Source organism: Phalaenopsis equestris, unplaced genomic scaffold, assembly GCF_001263595.1.
Source record: "Phalaenopsis equestris unplaced genomic scaffold, ASM126359v1 Scaffold000024, whole genome shotgun sequence".
NCBI classification, from domain to species: domain Eukaryota; kingdom Viridiplantae; phylum Streptophyta; class Magnoliopsida; order Asparagales; family Orchidaceae; genus Phalaenopsis; species Phalaenopsis equestris.
Window position 1 is genome coordinate 983,882 of NW_018164466.1, and position 8,303 is coordinate 992,184.

Consider the following 8,303-nt stretch of genomic DNA (forward strand, 5'->3'; position numbering starts at 1 on the left):
ATGTGTCATTTGATCCAAGAGTCATATCGCTTCATAAAAGAACCTTTCAAAGTGTCTAGATGCATTGAATTACTCCAAGAGGTGTGTAGAACAAGTGTTATTTTGAAAAAATCGCCCCTAGCGCATCATGCGCCGATCTGGCGTATCATGAGCCAGCTCTCTGGATTTTGGCGCATGATGCGCCAGAATCCAAAATTGGCTATTTTTGCTCTAAATTTTATCCTTTTTGTCATTTTTGCTCCAAATACGTAAAAATGATATAACTGCAACAAAAACACAAAAATATAATTCTTTAAAGTACAATATCACCAAAAATGAGCATAAAATATGTACTTAAAATATTATATTATTTTGGTGTATCATGAGGCAGCCAGCTATTTGTTCTACAGTGGCTACGTGACTTAGCTCCAGTAGCCCGGAATTTAGCTTTTCCTTGATGAAGAATCTATCAATCTCCACATGTTTGGTTCTATCGTGTTGAACCGAGTTGTTGGCAATGTTGATTGTTTTTTGTTGTCACACCACAACTTCATTTGAGTTACTTGATCCACCTTGAGCTAGACCAATAAGGCTCTCAACCACATCATCTCGACAACTCCTAAGACCATGACCCTGTACTCTGTCTTTGTTCTTGACCTTGCTACTACAAATTGTTTCTTGCTCATCCAAGAGACCAAGTTTCCACCTACGAACATGCAATATCCTGAAGTGGATCTTATGTCATTTGCACAACTTGCCCAGTCAACATCACAATAGCCCTCAATGTCTACGTGCCCGTTCTTTTCGAAGATCAGCCCGCTTCCATGGTGCACTCTTTATGTTCCTCGAAACTTGATACACCGCGTCCATATAACCCTTGGATCATGCATATAGTGGCTCACCACGCTCACTGCAAATGAGATGTCGGGACGCGTGTGACTCAGATAGATCAGACGACTAACCAACCCTCTATAATCTTTGATATCTCCCATGACCAGCTGACCCTTCTGCCTCTAAACGTAGCTTGGTCTTCTGATCAATTATAGAGACTCCAGACTTGCATCCCAGCATGTCTGTTTCTGTGAGAAGGCCTAATACATATTTTCTCTAAGATAAGACCACCACTTATGGTCCATGAGCCACATGAATACCAAGAAAGTATCTGAGCTATCCAAGTTCCTTCACCTCAAAATATTTGTTCAATCTAACCTTTGTCTTCACCTCAAAATCTTTGTTCAATCTAACCTTTGGTTGAACAATCCCTCTCATAATCACCAGTGATAATCATATCATCAACATACATAGGAAACATAGTTGTGTGACCACCATTTTGACGAAAGAACACTGTATGGTCGACATTGATCTGATGATATCCCATGCCTAGCATAACCTTTCTAAACTTATCAAACCAAGCTCCAAGAGATTGCTTCAAACTATAGTTCGAGGAGATTGCCTCAAGCCATAAATCAACTTCTTGAGCCTATATATCTTGCCCATTGTTAAACCTGTATCAAATCCTGGTGGTATGTTCATATACACCTCCTTTAGTAACTCACCATGAAGAAAAACATTTTTTACGTCAAGTTGGTGTAACCTCCACCCACCATTCACAGCTAGAGAAACCAACATCCTCACTATTCTCATCTTCACTACCGGTGCAAAGATCACATCATAGTCATTGCCATATATCTGGCTGTACCCTTTCGCCACCAATCGTGCTTTATAACGTTTCACTTTCCCTTCTGGATTTTATTTTACTGTGAATAACCACTTACACCCAAGTGTTCTTTTCCTCGCTAGTAATGGTAATATCTCCCACGTCCTGTTCTAATCGAGAGCACCAAGTTCCTCCAGCATTGCAATCTTCCACTTTAGTTCCACTTTATCTACCTACCAACACCTGGGTATAGAGACATCGTCTAAAGATGCAATGAATGCTCCGTCAAAAGGCAACATGTTAAAGTATGAGACAAACTGAGCAATGTCATATGAGAAACCAAAACAATCAGGAGAATAACGATCATGAGAACCCTAAACCCTAAGCATTGCTTCGAGAGGTCCTTAAAGCCATGAGAGTGGGAGGGGAAGGGAGAGGAATCATATCACCTTAATAATTAGATTTGGAAGTGAGAGGTGTTGGTGTCTCAGACGTCAGGGTAGACCGGGAAGGACAGCTATTGTTCCCTCATTCTGCCTCCTTGTATACACTCTTATGGGACAAGATATTGTTCCCTCATGTACCAATCTCTGACCATCGCTACTCTCCCCATCACACCTCATACCTCTAATATATGATAAGTCACGAAAGGTTGAGGTCATCTCCAGAGTGTAGTATGGTTCGAACTCTCTAAAGAACACATCTATGTTCACAAACAGTCTCTTCTCTATCGAACTCCAACAAACATACCTTTTTTGGTAGCAGAATAACCCACAAAAACACAATTCACAGCTGTAGAATCCAATTCCCTACTGATGGTCTGTTTTCATTCACAAAACATACACAACCAAAAACCTTCAATGACATAATTCCACTATTATCTTCTTTCAACATTTGACAAGGAGACTTCCAATCCAACACTCTTAAGGGCATTCTGTTGATCAATTGAGCCGCTTTCAAAGTTGCTTACCCCCATAAGTGCTTTGGAACACTCATCATAATCATTATGCTTCGAGCTACATCTAAAAGATGTCTATTCTTCCTCTCAGGTACTCTGTTTTGTGCCGGTGTGTATGAACACGTGATTAGATATTGTATCTCTTAGATTGACAAGTATTCCTCAAATGCCTTGTTGGCATGCTCTGTCACATTATCAAACCTCAATGCCTTCACTACTGCACCATATTGAGTATGAATCGCCATGTGAAAGTCTATAAAACTGGCAAACACATCACTTTTATTTCTCATCAAATATAACCAAGTAAAAAGAGAAAAACAATCGATGAAAGATACAAAATATCTGTAACCGTCCATAGAAGTTGTAGACAAGATCTCCATACATCTAAGTGTACCAAATCAAAAACATAAGAATGCCTTTTACCAAAACTAACATAAGAACTCCTAACATGCTTACTAAACTCACAAGCATCACACACAAAACATTTTCATATAAGGATGAATACAAACGACATAATAGACTAAACGAAGAGTGTCCCATGCGTTTGTGATGTAGTAGCAAAACATCCTCCACACTCCTATCAGATTCTCCTACTCCAGCATGCTAAATTATGGATGACAAGGCTGAGTCCATCCCTCTATATCCAAGTACAAATGTCAACTATGCAACGTGTCAGTCTCAAGTCTCTGGTCAGTCCCCTTCTATTGAAAGATCACATTTGGAATATTGTTGACCTCATTTTTTATGAAGTTGAGGTCTGACTTGTTCTCCTAGAGCCTAGAATCTAGCCTTAGGATTTTCCTATTAACTGTCTTAGAAGACTAGTGATGGAATCCACCTTATTTAGGAATTCAAACCAGCTCTTAGTTTTTTTGGGAGACCTCAAATAGATGGCATTAAGCCATCCCCATTTTATTGAGTGGCTTGGGCTACAAGTTATCACCATTTGGTTGAGTGGCTAGGAGCACAAGCTATCACAATTGGGTTGAGTGGCTAGCACCAATGTCTGGAGGCCCGGAGAGAGCTCTCATAGGATTTAAAAGCCTTAGGAAGTCCCTTCACGGCTTGGTCGTGCACACATACATTACAAACACCACAATTCATACATTCACTCCACATAAACACCGCGATTTGGACATTTGCACGCATAAACACCGAAATTCACATAATCTAAACCTGTAAATACTTCACCATTAATCAAAACTTAAATCAATTTTTGGAACGATCGATTACGAACCCAAAATTCGAAGAAAACAAAAATTGGCACATTTTTTATTGATCGTCGAAGAAGTTGTCTGAACGACCCGGATGACAAAACGGACCGCGCTGACATGTCCGGAACGTTTAATTTACCTAAGAAGGACACCCATTTTGCTAGGACGTCGTGCATGAGCAAATCACACAAAAATCGATGTGTTTAAGTGAAATAAAAAAAGAAAAAAAAACCTACTTAAATTAAAACTCACGAACACTACCCAAGACCATTTCTTTTCTCTCCCGCGAGTTGTTTGTTCGAACCCAACCGAGCCCTAATCCTTTCAGCTGAGCTCCCTCCCTTTGACCGAATCATCGCATGCCTTACTTCTTCTCGGGTTCGACCGCACCTCCTCTTCTTTGCGAAGCCTCGACCTGAGGTCCCCACTGCTCCTCGCCACTCTTCTTGCATCCCCTGTGCGCCACTTCCTCTGCATGTCTTCTGCACATCTTTATCGCCACTTCCCCGTCCCGTCGGTCTCGGCACACCCCAGATAGGTAGAAGTAAATCTCCTCCTCCCTCTTCGGCTATAAAAAGTCGTGGATGGGGGAGGTTTAGGGTTGTTGTCAAAATTTCAGTGGTTGTCGGTATTCTGTTGGGTCATCATTATTTGCGTCTCTGAGCTTTGTAGAATTCTGGTGAAGGTGAGGTAAGGCTCTTCCTTATTTGGTTAAGTTATGGAGCACGTTTGTCATGCTTGAGTTCCTTATCCTTTATAGTAATATAACTTACATGGAGAGTGCACATATATAGCTTCTGCTATATATGAATCATCAAACAAGACTATAAATTGGATGATTTCGGGTTTTAAAAGCCATGATGACAAAGACATCCGGTGATAGAGCGGAGTAAAATTGCATCCTACGACATCGGGACCTGACATAGGAATCTGTTGAGAATATAAGATGACAATATTACTCACCGACACTAGACTAGCGAGGAACCTTGCTTTCTTAGGCTGCTGGAGATTCTAGTCAAACAGTGTGATTGACCTGTGAATGATATTTTTAAAGCATATAAAAGTAAATTAAAACAAAAATGCATTTCTTACGGAAATAATACTTTCGACTGTTCAATGAAATTTTACTTTTAAATGCATGACAAACCGTAAAATTTGAATGATAAATTTTAGATGTCCACTTGTCAATTACCTATACTGGGTTAAGAATTGCCCTCCTAAGATCGTCTTGTTAGAAATTTTTAGTTGAATCTCGGGCTTTATACACGTGGATGACCAATGGTTGCCTACAGAGTCCTTCGGGAATGATAAAATCTGAACTCATTATGTACCTGAATTCTTATAGTCTACTTCTATCTTTTATAGTTCACCTATTCTTTTACTTGTCACTCGTTCTTTTACCGTAAAATTTGATTGATACATTTTAAATGTCCACTTGTCATTTACCTATACTGGGTTAAGAATTGCCCTCCTAAGATCGTCTTGTTAGAAATTTTTAGTTAAATGTCGGGCTTTATACACGTGGATGACCAATGGTTGCCTACAGAGTCCTTCGGGAATGATAAAATCTGAACTCATTATGTACCTGAATTCTTATAGTCTACTTCTATCTTTTATAGTTCACCTATTCTTTTACTTGTCACTCGTTCTTTTACCGTAAAATTTGATTGATACATTTTAAATGTCCACTTGTCAATTACCTATACTGGGTTAAGAATTGCCCTCCTAAGATCGTCTTGTTAGAAATTTTTAGTTGAATCTCGGGCTTTATACACGTGGATGACCAATGGTTGCCTAAAGAGTCCTTCGGGAATGATAAAATTTGAACTCATTATGTACCTGAATTCTTATATTCTACTTCTATCTTTTATTGTTCACCTGTTCTTTTACTTTTCACTCGTTCTTTTACTTGTCACTTAACTCTTACATACATATACAAATGTTTGCCCTGCTAACTATATTTTTTGTGATACTTGTTTACTCTTACCTATGACAGTAACCCCATTTACAGAAGCATGAGACACGACAGATACACAAGATGATTTTATACATTGTATTTTTACCGCTTTTACTGCACTCTTATAACATATCTTGTTTATGCACACTTTAAATTATTTGCAAGACCTTCAAGATAGAGAACAAAGTTGATTTACCTATGGTGGATCACTATAAACCTAAACACATACCCTTTAATTAATTAGATTAATAGTAATTGAAATTAAAAACATAAGACAAAACACTAAACCTGAAATTGCTACAATATGGAGCATGGAGCAAGTCTTCGCAGGTAACACGACGAAGATGCAACGGACGAAGGATGACGATCTACAACAATAAAACAAGTCTACATCAACCAAACCTTTCCTTAGTTTAAATAACAAGTCATAAGACTTCGAGGTAATCTGCCTAGCGCGACATAAGTCCTCACCTCATCTTTTAGGCCCCTGCATAATCAGGTTGTGCAGTATAAGTCCTAACTCCTTTTATGATTCTGAGATTTCGGTACAACGTAAATCCTCTTATCTTTCTAGGTCATTTGTACAATCAGGTATCGTGCTAGTGAAAGCCCAAATCAATAAAATCGGCAGGATTGAACATTAAATAACATTATTTCAAAGACATAAAACAAAACAAAAGGATAGTTGGGGAATCACCGAGACTTGTCTCAAAATCCGTGACATCCCCTACTTTTTCACTCCTTCGGACTCCTAAAATAACTGTTCCTACTTGAGTCATTCTCTTTTGACTTTCTTGTGTCCAACCTTAAAAACCTAAATTTTGAAATCTTGGATACAAAACCACTGGTCTTAATTGAGAGTTTTCTTAAGTGATTCCAATCATTTAAGATAAAATTAACTATAAGGAACTAAAAATCCAGATAAAATAAACTATATCTAATCCTTATATTAGGTAGGGGGACTTGTCGGTCAAACATAAAATGTTTCGCAGATCAAATGGATGTCGTAAACTCTTTAGTTCAGTTGGTTAAGTTTACTGACAAGTGATATCTTATCCGTCGGGATAATGTATTACTTGTGGTATCACACTCAACCACCTAAACTATTGAGCATGTGAGATTTATTTGGTCTCATTTATTTCAAAATTAAAATATTATTTTCAAAATCAAAATCAATTTAAATCATAAATCATTTTCAAAATTTTCGGCCGACAAATATAAAATGAAACAACGCATTTTAATTGAAATATAATGACGCTAATAAATAAAAGGTTCACTGGAAATGAATGAGCATATAAAATATTAGACAAAGTCATAGGATTGGTACACCTCATTGTATCCTTATCAACCACGGATTGTATTGTACCATTAGCGGTCTATATGGTTTCTGGAACTGCTAGGTGAATGTAGAAAGAGAACTCACTAGCGGGATCTGTCACATGTCAAGATGCACCAGAGTCTACTATCCGATATAGTGATCTTGTGATGTGTATCACGAGTACCTTTGGCTAAGTGAACATAACACGTAGTGCTCCCATTGGATGACGATGAGGTGGATGCATCCTTAGTCACATTGCTTGCCGCACATTGTCTGCCGCTCTGATTCCTCTTCAACAACTTTAGTAACTCATGATTCTAATCGGTAAAGACTACCCATGTCTTTCCCTTATTCTTTTCTACCATCAGATTTGCCTGGTAGCCCCCCATTTCACCTTTTGGGCTCCCACGATTACCACCACGACTTTTAGATTGTCCACGTTCACCTGTCTCTCTCCTTAGGTGGCTTTCGATAAGTCATGCTTAGGAGTCCCACTTCTCCATAATTGAAGCACGTGCAGGTCTCCCGTTGGACACATGTCATACCTGAGCTTGATTCAACCAAAGCTTATAGTAAACCTAGAAGTTCTCTCAGCTCGAAGTGTAGCCTCATGCAACTCTTCTCCTAAATCAGCAGTTTAACTATTCCTCAGCTTTCGTCGGTCTCTCACTCATGAACCAAATTTCTCTCCTCCACGCTTTGATTTCAAGCGCACTTTACCGTACCTAGAAGTCCTCTCAGCTCAAAGTGTAGCCTCATGCAACTCTTCTCCTAAATCATCAGTTCAACTATTCTTCAGATTTCTTCGGTCTCTCACTCATGAACCAAATTTCTCTCCTCCACGCTTTGATCTCAAGCGCACTTTACCTGCTTCGATTTCAAGCGCACTGTACCCTGTGTTGCAGAGAGCTACTCGAACCACTCTACGACAATTCAACAACCAAAGGTGTTGTCAATTCAGTCTTAGGGCATGCCCGAGTGCGTCTTCAACTTCCCAGCTCGCTGCAATCACGACCATATCGCAAAGTGTTCACGCCGCGATCCGCAGGTTGCCTTCCCAGCTAAGTCGAGGTCCATTCGTCGCCTTCCCAGAGAGCCCTGATCCCGTCGTTGCCTTTCCAATCGCGGATGCTTCACACCAAGCCGCCATCCCGTCGTTGCCTTACCAATCACGCGATCCCGCTCCTCCCTGCCTCGCTTCCCGAGCCCCACCACTCGAT

General features: G+C 39.6%; 1 protein-coding gene across 1 annotated transcript in view; it reads right to left on the minus strand.

Moving 5' to 3' along the window:
* The window catches only part of LOC110018508 (ABC transporter C family member 3-like), a 31,296-nt gene that overhangs the window by 17,475 nt on the left and 5,518 nt on the right, over positions 1-8,303 (minus strand). The window lies entirely within an intron of this gene.